This window comes from Eptatretus burgeri, chromosome 13, assembly GCF_056783735.1.
Source record: "Eptatretus burgeri isolate ZD-2024b chromosome 13, Ebu_testis_v1, whole genome shotgun sequence".
Lineage (NCBI taxonomy): Eukaryota > Metazoa > Chordata > Myxini > Myxiniformes > Myxinidae > Eptatretus > Eptatretus burgeri.
The window spans coordinates 538,711-555,664 of record NC_140973.1 but is presented as its reverse complement, the minus strand read 5'-3'; the positions used below and the strand labels follow the sequence as shown (position 1 = coordinate 555,664).

The 16,954-nt window shown below is 34.8% G+C and overlaps 1 protein-coding gene across 1 annotated transcript in view; it reads left to right on the top strand.

Moving 5' to 3' along the window:
• RENBP (renin binding protein) overlaps window positions 1-16,954 on the top strand; it is a 265,373-nt gene that overhangs the window by 150,779 nt on the left and 97,640 nt on the right. The gene's annotated exons all lie outside the window — the stretch shown is intronic.

The following is a 16,954-nucleotide window of genomic DNA, read 5'->3' as shown; positions in this document are numbered from 1 at the left end:
GTTGTATATTATTCATGGATGTAATTTTCAGGGAAATATCAACACAAGATATTGTATAAATAAAATAATGGATTATCTTGAAATTAAACCTGAACTTAGGATAAAATATAGAGTTTCTAAAAAAGCTAATAATAAATTAAATAACCTGTTTTTCAAATATATAAATGAATGATTTTTTACCTATTTGGGAAAATAAGATAAAATTTAACAACCATAAAAATCTCCCAAATTCATTAAGATGTCTCATAGTTGGTTCAAGTGGATGTGGAAAAACCTGCTTACTTTTAAAAATGCTCCTCACTCCCAACTTTTTAGATTATGACAATTTAATAATTTTCACAAAGTCGAAGTTTTCAACCAGAGTATCAACTACTCTCACAAGGTTTTAATGCTGGTCTTCAAAAAGAAGATATAATCGGTTTATTTAAACGTCAAAAAAACCTAAATGATTATAACATTGAAGATATAATTCAACTATTTTGTGATACACAGAGATGTAAAAAGAAATCAAATCTTATAACTTGTATTCTTAGTGATAATACGGATGATATACCGTCTCCCCAAGATTTGGATAAATCAAAAAAGAACCTCGTTATCTTTGATGATTGTGTTAATGAGAGAAACCAAACGGTAATGGACAGCTACTACACAAGAGGGAGACATTCTTCTTGTAATTGTATTTATCTTAGTCAATCGTACTTTCAACTTCCTCGTCGTTCCATCAGAAACAATGCTAATACTTTTATTTTATTCAAGTTAGATTCAATAGATATCAATAATTTTTGGAGAGATAATTGTTCTACATTATGTAGTAAAAAGAAATTTGAGGATTATATGAAGCACACGACTGAAAAATATAAATATATTGTTGTGAAACAAGATGAGATATTAAGGGATATATTTTTTGTTTTATAAACAATTACATATATAAATGACAACTATTATTATAAATCTTGTGGGTAAATCTGCTTCTGGAAAAAACTTTCATAAATCAAGGTTCTTGTGTAGTACAAATGAGAATATTGTAAATTTACTTAAAAAACACCCCGTGATACGCATTGTATCAACAACAACTAGAGCAATAAGACCTGGAGAAGTAAAAGGTGAAGATTATCACTATATTTCAGTGGAGGAACATATGCGATTGAGGAATGAAGGACAAATATTTGAGGAGGTTTCTCTTGGTACAACAAAATATTCACATTGTAAGAGTGAGTTAAAGAAACTAAAATCTGGTGGTGTTGGGATATTAGAAACTAATCCAGAAGGAACGAGACAAATTATTAAATATCTGAGCGGAGTGAAGATTTTATCATTCGGTTTTGATGTTGATGAAGAAACTCAACACAAACGTATGAAAAGCAGAGATGCAAGGATTAGTGAAGAAGAAATTACAACTCGCATTAATGTTAATAAAGAATTTGATGAAATATTTAAAGAAAAGGATTTATTTGAACACATCTACTTGAATGATGAAGAAAAGGAAAATTTCACTGTTGATCTTTACAATTCATTAAATGATATTTTACAATAAATAAATGGATACAAAAGAAAGAGCAAGAAGATTTAAGGAACATCAAGAGTTGGTTTCAAAAGTTGTAAAACAACAGGAAGACATAAAGAAGAAACGCAGACAGAAACTAACGGGCGAAGAAGCATTTGAAAAAAACAAGAGAAATTTTTTAAACCACTTTTAAAAACTTCCCAAGAAAAAATGAAAGATGTTTCCACAGTTCCCACAGTAGAATATACTCCGAGAAAGCTTCAAATGTTAAAAGATTTCAGTCAAATGACGGAGGAAGAATTAGAGCATTTAGGAGAATTAGAATATGATGATGAAGGTTTATTTCAACAACTGGAAGAGATTAATCAACCCCCTGATTATATTGTGAATGCTGTTCAAAACAATGAATATTCAGCGGATTCAAAAACCAAAGCAGGACTCATTCCAACAGAACAACCAGCAATATTTCATCTTGTTCAAGAAAAGGTATTGATATTTAATGATGAATTAAGGTTCTTAAGTTCTGCTCAACCCCCTGTTAAACTAACTCCGAGATTAATGTTTCTTCTCACAAAAGATGGAAGACAAGGTTCAACTGTGAGGGATGAATCAAAGTATATTGATAAACCATTGGATATGGAAAATAATGATGATAGAGTATATATTGATTTGCTGAACACTCTAAATTATAAGGTTATTCTTTCTGGTAAAAGTAGGAAGAATGAGAAGGAGAAACACATTATTCAGGCTTTAAGTATCCTTGGTTCAGGTATTAGTTTTCTTCCAAATGACCCATCGCAATTAGTTAATAGACTGTTATTGTTGTTCAGCAGTAAGAAGGCTGGAAATAACAATTGTTTTAATGAAGCATCAGCCATTTTAGACCAGTTGATGAACATGAAAATAATTAATAAATCTCAATATAAAGACATTTTATCTCATATTAAATAAGATGAGAAGCACAATCCTGAGTTTTAATTTCACAACAAGCGACCACACATCTTCATTCCCATACCCACTACAACTTGACACAACAAAAGAATATGAGGCATCTTTATTGTCCATGGAGACTTATAATACCTTATTTAATATAACCGAGAAAAATGACAAGTTTAGTTATAATCCGGGAAGTGGATACAAAACGATAACAGTCTCACCCGGAGCTTACGAGATTTCTCAAATATCTTCCGAAATTGCTCGTCTTATGAAAGAACAGGGTGATGAACCAAAAAATATTATTATAAACATTCAAAAACATACTTCAAAATCAACGATTAAAGTTAAAAATAACTACAAGGTTGATTTCACAATTGATAATTCATTTAGAGAGTTATTAGGTTTCTCCTCAAAAAAGATTGAAACTAATGGGACGTTTTACAGTGATAATGTCATTCAAATATCCTCAGGAATAAATTCGGTGTTAATTCACTGTGATTTGATTGATGGTGCTTATAATGATGGATTAAAAACAAATACAATATTTTCATTCAGCGCATACTCAACCCCAATTGGTTATAAATTCAATATGGAGCCTAAAAATTTGGTTTATCTACCTGTGTCAGGAAAAACCATACACAGAGTAAATTTTAGGATAACCGACCAAGATAATCGTGTGATCTCTTTTAATGGAGAAGTTATATCCATCAGAATTCACCTACGTGAAGTTTTTCAATAAATAAATACGATGGTTATTGTGAGGAAGCACGAGTTGGGAAAATATAAAATAATTACAGGGGATGGGATGTTCCTTTCCCCGTACTACAAGGGTGAAGGTATGTATCTTGGTAGAGGATACTATAAACCTAAGAGACAAAGGGGTGTCGGACATCAATTTAGAGGAGATGGGATAATTGATACTCTCATGGGTATTGGTTCAACTATTCTTAAACATAAAGACCTAATTGGTTCAACTGCTTCTGCTGTGGGAAATGTAGCAGGTGCTGTAAAGAGTATAAAAGATGCTCAGAAAGAATCTCATAAATTACAAGCAGTAAAAGAAATTAAGAAAGGTAAAACTCAGTTGTCCCCCCAAGAACGACAGAAAATAATTCAAATACTTGGATCAGGGTTTCAAAAGTTTTAACATCTTTTTTCCTAAATAAATACAAGTATGGAAGCAATTGATAGTATCTATGATTTGGATGATACTATTATTATCTCAAACTCCACTAAAAAAGAAGATTACTTCAAGGTAAATGCAATAACTGGAACAGACTGGAATACAAATGGTACAAAAAGTTTTGAAATAAATAATCAACAAACCTATTTGAATCTCTCCGAAAGTTTCTTGTTGTGTAAATTTAAATTCACTAAGGCTGGGAATAACACAAACGCTACACTTGTAAATGATTTCTTCTGGAAAATGTTTGATAGTGTGCGATTGTATATTGGAACACAAGAAGTTGAAGCGGTTGATTATGTCTCTGCTGTATCTGAAATGATGAAATTTACACTCTATACATTCAGTGATAGAATGGGAAAGGGGTCTGTCGAAGGTTTTATTCCTGATATGTCAACGGGAACAAACACAGACCCTGGATATATTCAAAGGAAAGGAATGTATAATGATGATACAAAAGCAGAAAATAGTTTTACTGTGGCAGTTCCTCTTAAAGGTATATTTGGATTTTGTGATTATGATAAAGTTCTGTATGGTCTTAAAATTAGATTTCAACTACAAAGGAATGATAATGAAAATAGATTGCTTTTTGGTGTTGGTAATGCTTTTGGTGATCAGAATAAATTTGTAATTGAGGAGATGAGTTGGTATATCAGTGAATATACTCCTAATCTTAAAACAGAAGAGATGTTGAATCGAAGACTTAACTCAAAGAAACCACTCAGTGTATCATACCTCAAAAGAAGATGTCAACACGTTAAACTCAATCAAACTACTTACACGTGGAATTTGGGTGTTCTGGAAGGAAAGCCACGATATCTGTGGATGATTTTTAAAAAGCCAGATGGTGATACTGCGACTGATAAGAATAATGCATTGAGTGATAATGCTAAGGTGAAACAACTTCGCGTTTCTCTAGATGGAACATTTTATCCACGAGATAGATTGGAAATTAATTGGGAAAAAAATGATTTTGCTGAAGCATACAAGTCTTACCAAAAGGTGTGTGAAAGTAATGGAAATAAAGAACCTATTTTAGATATGACAGCATTTAAAAGTTTGTATACAATCTATACGTTTGACCTGAGCGCTCAAAAAGAAACTATAAAGTCTAATCGAGTGGATACTTCCCTATACATTGAAAGAGGAGAGAGTGAAGAAGTTGATACATATTGTTTGCTTTTGGAAGAAACAGAATTACAGATTAATACAGATAATGGTGTGATGATTAGTCTCACATAATTTTTTGTTAAATAAATGAGTGGCAAAGTACCAACTGGGGTATATGTTAATCAAATCAATCTTCATAAACTATCATCTTGTGTTCAAAATCAAAAGCCTTGTACGATTAACATTAATACAATTCAGAGAAAAGGAGCAGTAAGAATTGATGTTTTGCTCACAAGAGAACAGGTTAAAATCTTGAATGACACTGGCTCACTTAAAATTAAAATGACAAAACCAATGTTGAAAAAATATTCAATAAGAGAGACGAGTGGAGGATTTCTCCCATTTCTAATTCCTTTATTTGCTGGTTTAAGTGCGGTTGGAGCATTGACGGGTGGTATTTCAACAGCGGTCAAAACTGCCAACGAAAGGAAGGCTCAACTCCAGGCTCAAAAAGAATTGGAAAGACATAACAAAGAGTTGGAGAAACAAATTAGTGGAAGTGGTGTAATTGTAGATTTTGCTGAAAAACTTGAAGGTCTGCCTGATAAAGCGAGATTGTTAGTTGGAGATATGCTTTCTTCTATAGCACAAGCAGGTGTAAAATTAACGAAAAGAGGTAATGGATTATATCTTTCTAATAAATAAATGAGCATTGATGAGTGGTTGAAAGAATTTGGAAAGAATACAACATCAAATTTACAACTTGCCAAATATTGTAAGAAATTAAAAATTCATAATGTGGTTATTTGTATGAGAGATGAATTAACAAATGTGTTGAAACATACAAAGAATATTATTATGAACTTAGAAGATAATGATGGGAACGGTTCTCATTGGGTTTGTATTTTTAATAGTCAAGACAAATATTATTTTGATAGTTTTGGTCTTCCACCACCTGTTGAAGTCATAAAATTCTTACAGAATGGTGTTTATCAAACATTTCAAGTCCAAGAATTAAATTCCAAGTGTTGTGGTCAATTATGTCTATATGTGTTATTTCAACTCAACAAAAATAAAAAATTTTATGATATTATTTTTAATCTAATATAAATGACTTATGTTGGTAAAGATGGTTCTATCTTTGGTGTATCTCAAGAACTGGATATTGATTTATCAAATTATTACACAAAGGCACAGGCTGAACGACATAAATATAATATAAACAAAAATATTAACATGAAAAATGCTTATAAATTAAAAAATTATCCAAGCCCGACTGACGCGAATGACTTGGTGAGATTAAGCGATTTATCACAATATATATACTTAAATAAAACGGCTGTGTATTCTAAAGATACAGAAGTGTTGATATTATCTCCAGGTCATACAGAATTCACAGTTCGAATTAAAATAAATTTTTATAAAGAAGGGCGTATCGTTTGTATGAGAATAGAACAATGGGGGTATGATATGAATGATTTAGGGTATAATTGGTCATTTAAAATTAACCTCGAAGACCTGGAACAATTAAATCAGTCTCGTAAGGAAGAATATTATCCACTTGGTATTGAGAATGAGTTTTGTGGGGCTACGATTAGTAAACAACAAATAAAAGAATTTAATAAGGGTAAATATAATAATGGTTTTGCCCTTGTTTATCTCATGAAAACAGAAAAAACAGGATTATATATAATAAGTAAGGAAATACAAAATGATTTAACTATGGGAAGATGGGGAGGTGTTTCGTGCCATAATATTATTCTAACATATATTTCTAATACATAAATGACAGCAAGAAGGCTTCAAGAAAATTATCATTTCTGTGTCCAAGCATACCTTCAAGAAAAGGGTATTCGGTATTTTAATAAATATGTTCTACAACATAAGAATGAGGTATTTTCAATAAAAGATTGGCATTATGCTGATGTTGATAAACCGACAACTTTAGATTTAATTAGAATGTTAAATAATGAAAAAATTATAAGGTTAAGAAAAGGTAAGGCTCTTTTAGAAATTCAAAAGAAATTTTATTGGTTTCCTGTTGTAAAAAAAATTATTTTGGATACAGGAATAACAAGAAATCCTGATGAATATATGTATAATATTCTATGGGGTGTAAACGATTCAAGTATAGTAAGGGATGAGGAAGGAGTTGAAGAAGAGAGGGAAGAGGAGGAAAAGGAGAAGGAGGAGAGAGAGAAGGAGGAAAGAGAGAATAGAGAGAGGGAGGAAAGAGAGAAGAGAGAGAGGGAGAAGAAAGAGAAGGAGGAAAAAGAGAAGAGAGAGAGGGAGGAGAGGGAGAGGAGAGGGAGGAAGAGAGAGAATAAATAAATATTATAGTATGGAAACCAGTGAGATTCAAAAAAGAATAGAGGTATTACAGAAAATAACTCAACCCACCAGGAAGGAATACAAAGAATTAACAAGTCTATTTGCAATACTTTCAACAAAACTATTAGCATCGTCAAGCTATTCATTTTAATTCAAGTTTTTTCTTAAATAAATGGAGGAGAGAGTGAAGGCATTTCTAAGGATTCTTTATGTTTTAAAAATTAAGATTCAAATGTGCATGTTGGAAACTAAAAAGGTTTTTGCACTCTGCAGAAATTTTTCTCATAAATAAATGAGTTATTGTCTCAAATGTAAAAAGAAAACTAATACTAAAAATATTTCATATATTAAAAGTAAAAATAACAGGGTTATACAAAAAGGTATATGTTCGGTGTGTGGTTCAAAAAAATCAATTTATCTCCAAACACAAACTCGGAGGAGATATACAAAAGTTTTTATCAGGAAGTAAATTTACAACTACTGGAATACCAGGGGAATTACATCTTCCAGGTTATTCTTTCTGTGGTCCAGGCACAAACTTGGATAAAAGATTAGATGAGGCAGACAATCCTAAATCCTGGAGTAAACCAATCAATAGAGTTGATGAAGTGTGCATGAGACACGATATTGATTATGGGAATACCACAACGTTGGAAGAAAAGCATGAAGCCGATAGAGAAATGTTGTATAATTTGTCTCTGATACAAAATCCAACCTTGAGAGAAAAAGTTGATAGGTTCATCGTGAAAAAGATGATTAGTGCTAAATTGAAACTTGGACTTGGAAATTCAAAAAACTTATAGGCTCTAATGATGCCATTAAGACTGAAGAGCAATTAGCTGATGAATTACATAAACCAATATTCACAAAGTTTCAGAGAAGGAAAGTTTATTCCAAGGAAGTTGATTATATCTGGTCTGCTGATTTGATTGAACTCAATAATGATAAGGGGTACAAGTATGCTTTAACCGTTATTGATTTGAGGAGTAGATATGCGTGGGTTGTCCCTTTAAAAAACAAAACAGGTAATACTCTTATGTTAGCTTTTCAACAGATATTTAATAAAAGTATTGATAAGAGAAAACCTAAATAAGATATAAGATAAGATAAGAGAAAACCTAAAAAATTGTGGACTGATGAGGGTAGAGAGTTTTATAACAAGACATTTATGAATTTTCTAAAAAATAACAGTATTACATTATACAGTACCTTTAATGAAGGGAAGGCAGTTGTTGTTGAACGTTTTAATCGTACCTTAAAAGAGAGACTATATAAAAAATTCACACAACTCGGTTCACAACAATGGTCATCTTTTATTCAGGATATTGTGGATAAGTATAATGACACGATTCACACGTCAACGAATATGAAGCCATCAGAAACATTTACAAAATTAAAATATGAAAAAGAGATTAATGTCAGAAAACCTAAGTTCAAAGTTGGTGATATCGTAAGAATATATAGGTGGAAATCTCATTTTGAAAAGGGTTTTACTGAACGATGGACGAAAGAACTTTTTAAAATTGTTGATGTAATAGATACAGTTCCTTGGACTTATAAAATATATGATTTGGAAGGGGAAGAGATTTTAGGTTCATTTTATTCACAGGAATTACAAAAGACAAAACTAAGCAGATAATACACCTTTGTGGACACTAGAGGGACAAGTCCGAGCTGTATTACAGTATATAATGTGTGTCAAGGGGTGGACGTTCTTACATCTGTGAACCCCAAACACAGAATCCTCAACTGAATAGTCAAGGCTTAACTTTTGTTTGTGTGTGTGTGTGTGTGTGTGTGTGTGTGTGTGTGTGTGTGTGTGTGTGTGTGTGTGTGTGTGTGTGTGTGTGTGTGTGTGCAAGTGCAATGGGAGCAATAGGTTGGCGCTTCACTCCCTCCTACTATACACCGTTGTGGACACTGGAGGGCCAAGTCCGAGGTGTATAACAGTATATAATGTGTGTCAAGGGGTGGACGTTCTTACATCTGTGAACCCCAAACACAGAATCCTCAACTGAATAGTCAAGGCTTAACTTTTGTTTGTGTGTGTGTGTGTGTGTGTGCAATGGGAGCAATAGGTTGGCGCTTCACTCCCTCCTACTATACACCGTTGTGGACACTCGAGGGCCAAGTCCGAGGTGTATAACAGTATATAATGTGTGTCAAGGGGTGGACGTTCTTACATCTGTGAACCCCAAACACAGAATCCTCAACTGAATAGTCAAGGCTTAACTTTTGTTTGTTGATGTGTATGTGTGTGTGTCCCAACCCTCACATTCAAAATATCAACCCCAACCCTCACATTCAAAATCTCAACCCCAACTCAATCCTCGCCCAACACAATGTCTTTTTCAAAATGAGATTTCCACCTATATATATATATTTTTACGTTTTTTTTCTTCTTCCAATTCTGTCTTTTAAGGCTTTCAGGTTTGATGACGTAGAAAGGGGGAGTAAGCCTGCACTTTCTTCCCAGAACTTTCTTGATCTTGCTCCCATCAAGCACCATCCGACAAAGAACTACATCGATAGGTTTAGATCCCAAAGAGTGATAGCAACTCCAAAAGTCTCCAAAATATAAATAAATAAAATAATAATAATAATTAATAAATAAATAAATAAATAAAAGCCCCCAAAAAAGTTTCAAGTGTCCAACATAAACCCAACTTTCCAAGTCTTCAAGGTATAACCACATTCCCGTTGAGTTTCCAAGATATGTATCACATTGTGAGTTATCAATCCAGAACCCACATTTCAAGTATTCAAAGTAAAACCAACTTACAAAGTCTCTTAAGGATAACTCATTTACTGATTTTTCAAAATTTGTGAGTCTCCAAGGTAGGACCCATATTTAGAACCATCTTGGCAGAACCCTTTTCCTGAGTCTCCAAGGTAGTTATTTAAACCATACAGACAGATCTCATTTCTTGATTATGTCAAAATTTGTGAGTCTCCAAGGTAGGCCCCATATTTAGAACCATCTTGGCAGAACCCTTTTCCTGAGTCTCCAAGGTAGTTATTTAAACCATCAAGGCAGAACTCATTTACTGATTTTTTCAAAATTTGTGAGTCTCCAAGGTAGGCCCCATATTTAGAACCATCTTGGCAGAACCCTTTTCCTGAGTCTCCAAGGTAGTTATTTAAACCATCAAGGCAGAACTCATTTACTGATTTTTTCAAAATTTGTGAGTCTCCAAGGTAGGCCCCATATTTAGAACCATCTTGGCAGAACCCTTTTCCTGAGTCTCCAAGGTAGTTATTTAAACCATCAAGGCAGAACTCATTTACTGATTTTTTCAAAATTTGTGAGTCTCCAAGGTAGGCCCCATATTTAGAACCATCTTGGCAGAACCCTTTTCCTGAGTCTCCAAGGTAGTTATTTAAACCATCAAGGTAGAACTCATTTACTGATTTTTTCAAAATTTGTGAGTCTCCAAGGTAAAACTTGTATTCTGGCTCATCAAGGTATAACTTGTTCTGTGGGTATTGTCTTGATAACTCACAATGAGTACTATTGCTGTAAAACTCTTTTTCAGGATTTTGCTGGTCTCCAAGGTATAACTCTTTGGTTGGGTCATCAAGGACGAACTCGTTCTGTGGGTCTTGGTCGCTCATAAGGTCTTCAACCAAGCCAACAATTTCGCCCCAAGTTGTAGCAAAAGCAGTATTTTCATTTCGTATTTCAGACACAATTTCCTGTGAGAGAAAATAATAATGTATTAATTAAGTTATTTAATTATTAAATGAGTATGCTTCAATCAAAGTTTGAAAATAGGAAAATAAAAAATCTTACCTCAATAGATAAGAGGTTTGAATCCAGTTCATCAACTTGAAGGTTTAGTTCCATACAAGACAGAGAGTTCCAAGGAACACCAAAGTCATCCCACTCAAGGTCTTGGTCGCTCATAAGGTCTTCAACCAAGCCAACAATTTCCCCCCAAGTTGTAGCAAAAGCAGTATTTTCATTTTGTATTTCAGATACAATTTCCTGTGAGAGAAAATAATAATGTATTAATTAAGTTATTTAATTATTAAATGAGTATGCTTCAATCAAAGTTTGAAAATAGGAAAATAAAAAATCTTACCTCAATAGATAAGAGGTTTGAATCCAGTTCATCAACTTGAAGGTTTAGTTCCATAGAAGACAGAGAGTTCGAGACAAGCACACAGAACACCATTGCCAGCAAAAACAAATGTTTAAAATGGAGCCTGGGTTTGAAGCTTTTATAGAGAAAGACTGGTGGGTGTGGTTTCCTTTGGAAATTCCCTGGGCAAGCCTAGGCAAGCCTTCATTGGGAAATTTTTCAAAACCATAACATCCTGTAATTTTCTAGTGATTTCTTTGTGAGTCAGAGATGAACTGGAAATGATGTAAGAGTGGGCGGGGCTTAGCAAAAGTAGGCGGAGCTTAGGAAAAGTGGGCGTGGCTTAGAAAAATACCTTATGAAAAGTGGGCGGAGCTTAGCAAAAGTGGGCGGGGCTTAGGAAAAGTGGGCGTGGCTTAGAAAAAATACCTCATGAAAAATGGGCGGAGCTTAGCTAAAGTGGGCGAGGATTAGGAAAAGTGGGCGTGGCTTAGAAAAAAATACCTTATGAAAAGTGGGCGGAGCTTAGAAAAAGTGGGCGGGGCATAGCAAAAGTGGGCGGGGCTTAACAAAAAATAACCTGTGGCTCAGGAGGTGGTCAAACAAGAGCATTAAGAGAAGTTTATCATTTCGTAATGGCACAAATGGGGTATCTTAAAAAATATAAAGATTCAAATGTTTTGTTTGTCAATATTTTAGATGGGGATTATTGTGCAAAGAAAATTAAACTATTGAAGGAATTTGAGAATGAACAAATCTTTATAGGTTCAATGAGTGAGCTGTTCAACCCCCAGGTGTTCAATTCAATGAGGTTCAACCTCCAAGTTAAAAGGGGAGACAAATAAATATACCTTGGGATAAAAAGGGGGTTTATTTTTAGGGAAAAAAATATGAATCGCTGAAAATCCCCCATTCATTTACATGGGGAAAAGTGAGCCAGAATCAGTATTCTTACCCTACTTATATACATATATATATATATATATATATATATATATACATATATATATATATATACACATATACACATATATATATATATATACACATATATATGTATATACATACATATATATATATATATATATATATATATATATATATATATATACATATACATATATATATATATATATATATATATATATATATATATATATATATATGAATGCATACACATATATATGTATGCATACACATATATATATATATATATATATATATATATATATATATATATATATATATATATATATATATATATATATATACATACACATATATATGTATACATACACATATATACATATATACATACACATATATATGTATACATACACAGGGGAATTCACGCATTACGTTCATCCAAGCCCATCCCTCAGAGCACTACAGTTCGAGCAGAGAGTGGTAGGCTCTTGACAGAGGAGTCTGAAGTGAAGGCCCGCTGGGCCGGTTACTTTGAGCGGTTGTACCAGGCTGATCCCCCAACTGTCGAGTTGGACGTCAAGGGTGTTACAATCCCTGTTGCTGACCCTCGAATCAACTGTGGTCCACCTACGCTTGTGGAAACACGAGCTGCAGTGAACCAGTTGAAACGGGGCAAAGCTCCAGCGATCTGTGGCATCCATGCACGTGTGATTGCCCAGCGGGACCAGCGGGTTGCGCTTCCGAGGTTCGTGGTGCGAGGGGAGGGGCCCCCCCTTTTGGGTCGGGGCTGGCTGGCGCACCTCGGGTTGGATCTCCAGTTCGTACCTCTAGGTGTGCCGGTGCTCTCTTCGATGTTTTCGTCGAGACCCGAGGGCGAGGTTCTGGCGGCGGGAGCCGCATCGATGCAACAGGAGCGGCCGTTCGTTGCTGCCTGCAACGGTGGTGTGCGGTGCGGAAGCAGCAGGAGCCGTACCAGCTCGCGCGATGAGCTCTCGCGCGCCGGCTGCATTCATGGTGCGAGGTGCGCCAGTGTTGTTCGGGCAGCTTCAACGGGCTGCGGTGGGCCCGTGGCGTTAAAGGAAGTCGCGAGTCACAACATCGAGTCAACAACCAAGAGACGGACTCGTGATGTGGGTTGTGGGTTGCTGTTCATTGCATATTTGTTTTTCATTGCTCGAGTGATGCGGTTTAACGTTGTTGAAATAAATGCCAGCAGTTCCCGTGTGAGAATGGGTTTGGCGGAGATCAATCGATGGGATTTGTATTATGATCAATGTGATGTGGGGGCTTTGGGAGCGGTGGGGGCGAATAAAGAGGGTTTATTGGCCTCCAGTTGCCGCAGGCCACGGGTAGTTGTTTTGTCAGGTGCTGGGATTTTATCAAAAGAACGCGCTGTACGGGAAAATGAGTTTGCAATGGTTCCAATGTTATTCCTACTGATTTATGACGAGCCTGTACTTAAAGTGTGGTTTGAATGGAGTTGCGACCGTCTAACTGCCGTGGGGGTCTCGGAGATCGACTCGGAGCCGGGACTCGTGCGCTGGTCGGCGTTACCCCCACCTCTGCTTTCAGCAAGGTCAGACGTGCCTGGCGCCTGGGGCGCGGCTCTCTGGGTTCGCTCAAGGCCGTTTTGGCCATGCGGTGGAATCTCAACTGATTGTGGTGCGTGGGGTGTTGGGGAGTGTTTGTTGCTTCCAGCCAAGGGCGCTGTTCAGCGCCCCCACCAAGGTCGGTCGGGTCTGGCGGTGGCGCCGCGGGTTCCAGACAGCGGGGGTCCGGCCTCGAGAGGTTTATCTGTTTCAGGTCTGGCTGGGGAAGAGGTGCCGCCTTATGGGCCGGAGGCGTTTGATGGTGCCAGGGGAGGTCGGGAGGTCGCCGCGACCTCGCCAAGGGCCGTGTAAGTATGTGCCGCCTGGGGGCGTTTTCGCTGTGTAGTGCTGCTGTGCTTCTCCAGTAGCTCGCTTCACACGTTGTATGATGTGATGTGCTTTTATACTTCGCTGTTTTCTTTTTTGTACCTTGTCTACTGTTATACCGCAGTACTTCGTGCTGTTTATGCTTGTTATGATGGTGATAATTTACTAATCATAGTTTTAGGAGGGAGGAGTGTGGTATAGCCTGCGGGCATGCAGGGCGGGGCATGATGATGGGAGGAGGGGTCGGCGTGAGCGTCGTGTCGCCCGCGCTCGCGCTTGTGCAACACAGCCCGGCTCGACTGTTCCCCCGCTCGTGTCTGCCTGCTAAGCATCTTCTACACGACACGACACATTTCACCTGATATATTAACATCCTTTATTTCATCAGGATTTACATCTTTAGGGTTGTTGAAAAAAATACAAATTTCTCCTTGCATATTACAGATGGTCTTATCTTTTCTTTATAAAGCTTCATCCATAAGGTTTTTGTTTTTGATGCTTTTTCTTGTTTCATTGCTTTTTCTAGTTTTGAATATATTACCAGAAGGAGAGGAGAAACTTTTGTTAGAGATACTTTAATTGATGTTCTATGAGGTATACTAAAAGCCCTTCCACTGAAGGAAATTGAAGAACTCATATTATTTACCATAATTGTTTTTATCCAATAGTTGTTATATTTATCTTTGTTCAATTTTACATCCTTGACATATTTCTCAGTATCTTTAACAAATGAAGAGATTGATTGAAACTTGTCTTTTGTGTCTTGAAACATTGTATTTATTAAGTGAAAAAGTTGGAGGATAAAATGGTTTTAAGCACAGATTCACCTGTAAAATAAACGAAATTTTCATCAAGAAAATTTTAGTTTAAGCAAAGATTTATTATATAAATATGGTGAATACAACATACTGCGATGTTTGTAATCACAAATATAAACATTATAGAAAACACCTCCGAACCAACAAACACGCATTTAATCTATTTCATAAAATATCTCCTCTTGAGTTGGAAAGAAAACATTGTGATATCTGTTCAAAGGATGTTTTGAAGAGAAGTTATAATAGACATCTTCAATCACAAAAACACAAGAAAAATGAGTTTAAAGTAAAGGGAGACTATTGTATTGAAAACACTGATGGGGCATTTCAAGGGCATATAAAAATAAGGATTTTTCAATTTGGAGAACCCGGTCCATCATCAACAGCTGAATCAATTGAAATAGTGAAACCTGATGTTGAAAAAGTTATTAAAAAGACATTAAAGAAATGAAAACTTTAAAGTTTTATATGGGAGTGAAAATGAATATGAAAAGACAAGATGAAGAACAAACTCCTTATATGAGAACAGATCTTCATTTTATAACATAATTTCAAGATTTTCTGAATAGTGGGGTTTATGAAGAACTATCAAAACAAGAGGAGGATGTTGATAATACAGTGGTAGGAAGTGGATTCAATATTAAAAAAATCATCTTCTTAGATATACACATTCTAAAATCAAACCCTCTTAAAGCTTCTTCTTATATTGAATTACCAAAAGAAATAAAACTAAAGAAGGCAGTTGTTAATATCAAGAACAATGATAATAAATGTTTTCTCTGGTCTGTTCTTGCTCACTTTCATCCACCAAAATGTAATTCAGAAAGAGTAAAACAATATATGAAATATGAGAATACCTTGGACATTAAAGATTTTAAATTCCCAATGCCACTAACAGATATTCCTAAATTTGAGAAAAAGAATAATCTTTCTATTAATGTATATGGATTAACGGATACAAACAAAGTTCAGATATTAAAAATTTCAAACAACTATAAAAATGAAGAAACACACATTGATCTTTTATATTTTAGTGTTGGAAATAATTCACATTACACATACATCAATAATTTATCAAGATTAATCTCTTCTCAGGTATTCAGAACAGCAAACAAAATATATCCTTGTAAGCAATGCCTTAATTCATTTCATACAAAAGAACGATTAGAACAACATTCAAAATATTGTAGTAATCATAAATCAGCTGTAATTACAATGCCTAAACCTGTTGAAAAGATTTCTTTTGAAGATTATAATAAATCTATCATGCACCCATTTGTGATATACGCTGATTTTGAGTGTATCCTTAAAAAGATAAATACTGCTTCTCCTAATCCAAAAGAATCATATACAAATAAATATCAAAAACATATTCCTTGTGGTTTCTGTTATTATATCAAATCATCTGTTGGAGAAAAGTATAACAAACGTGAACATTATAGTGGAAAAAAAGCTTCACAAGAGTTTGTAAAACGATTAGAAAAGGATTGTATAAGACTCACTAAATTAATGAAAGAAACAAATGAACCGATGAAATTAACCAAAGAAGAAAAATTAGAATTTAGAAAGAACAATATCTGTCATATTTGTGAGGGGGAAATTAAGGAGTCTAAAGTTAGGGATCATTGTCATCTTACTGGTAAATATAGAGGTCCCGCTCATTCCTGTTGTAATCTTAATTATAAATTACCTTCTTTTATTCCAGTCTTTCTTCACAACAGCGCCAACTATGATACACATCTATTTATAAATGAACTTTCAAAAACACCAGGGAATATTTCTGCCATAACAAATACAAGTCAAAAGTATATTTCATTTACAAAAATGATATTCACAAAACCTTTAACTCGTATTAGGTTTCTAGATTCTTACAAGTTTATGGGAACACCACTAGCCTACCTCGCATCAAATCTAAGCTCCACGGACTCTTTTCCAAATCTTAATTCATTCTTTCCAAAAGAGGAAATTCTCACTAAAGAGGAAATTCAGATTAAAGAGAGAATTCAAAGTAAAGAGGAAATTCGAATTAATGAGGAAATTAATGAAGAAATTCTAACTGAAGATGAAATTCTAATTATAACGAAAATTCGAACAATGAATGAAATTCTAACTAAAGAGGAAATTCAGATTAAAGATGAAATTCT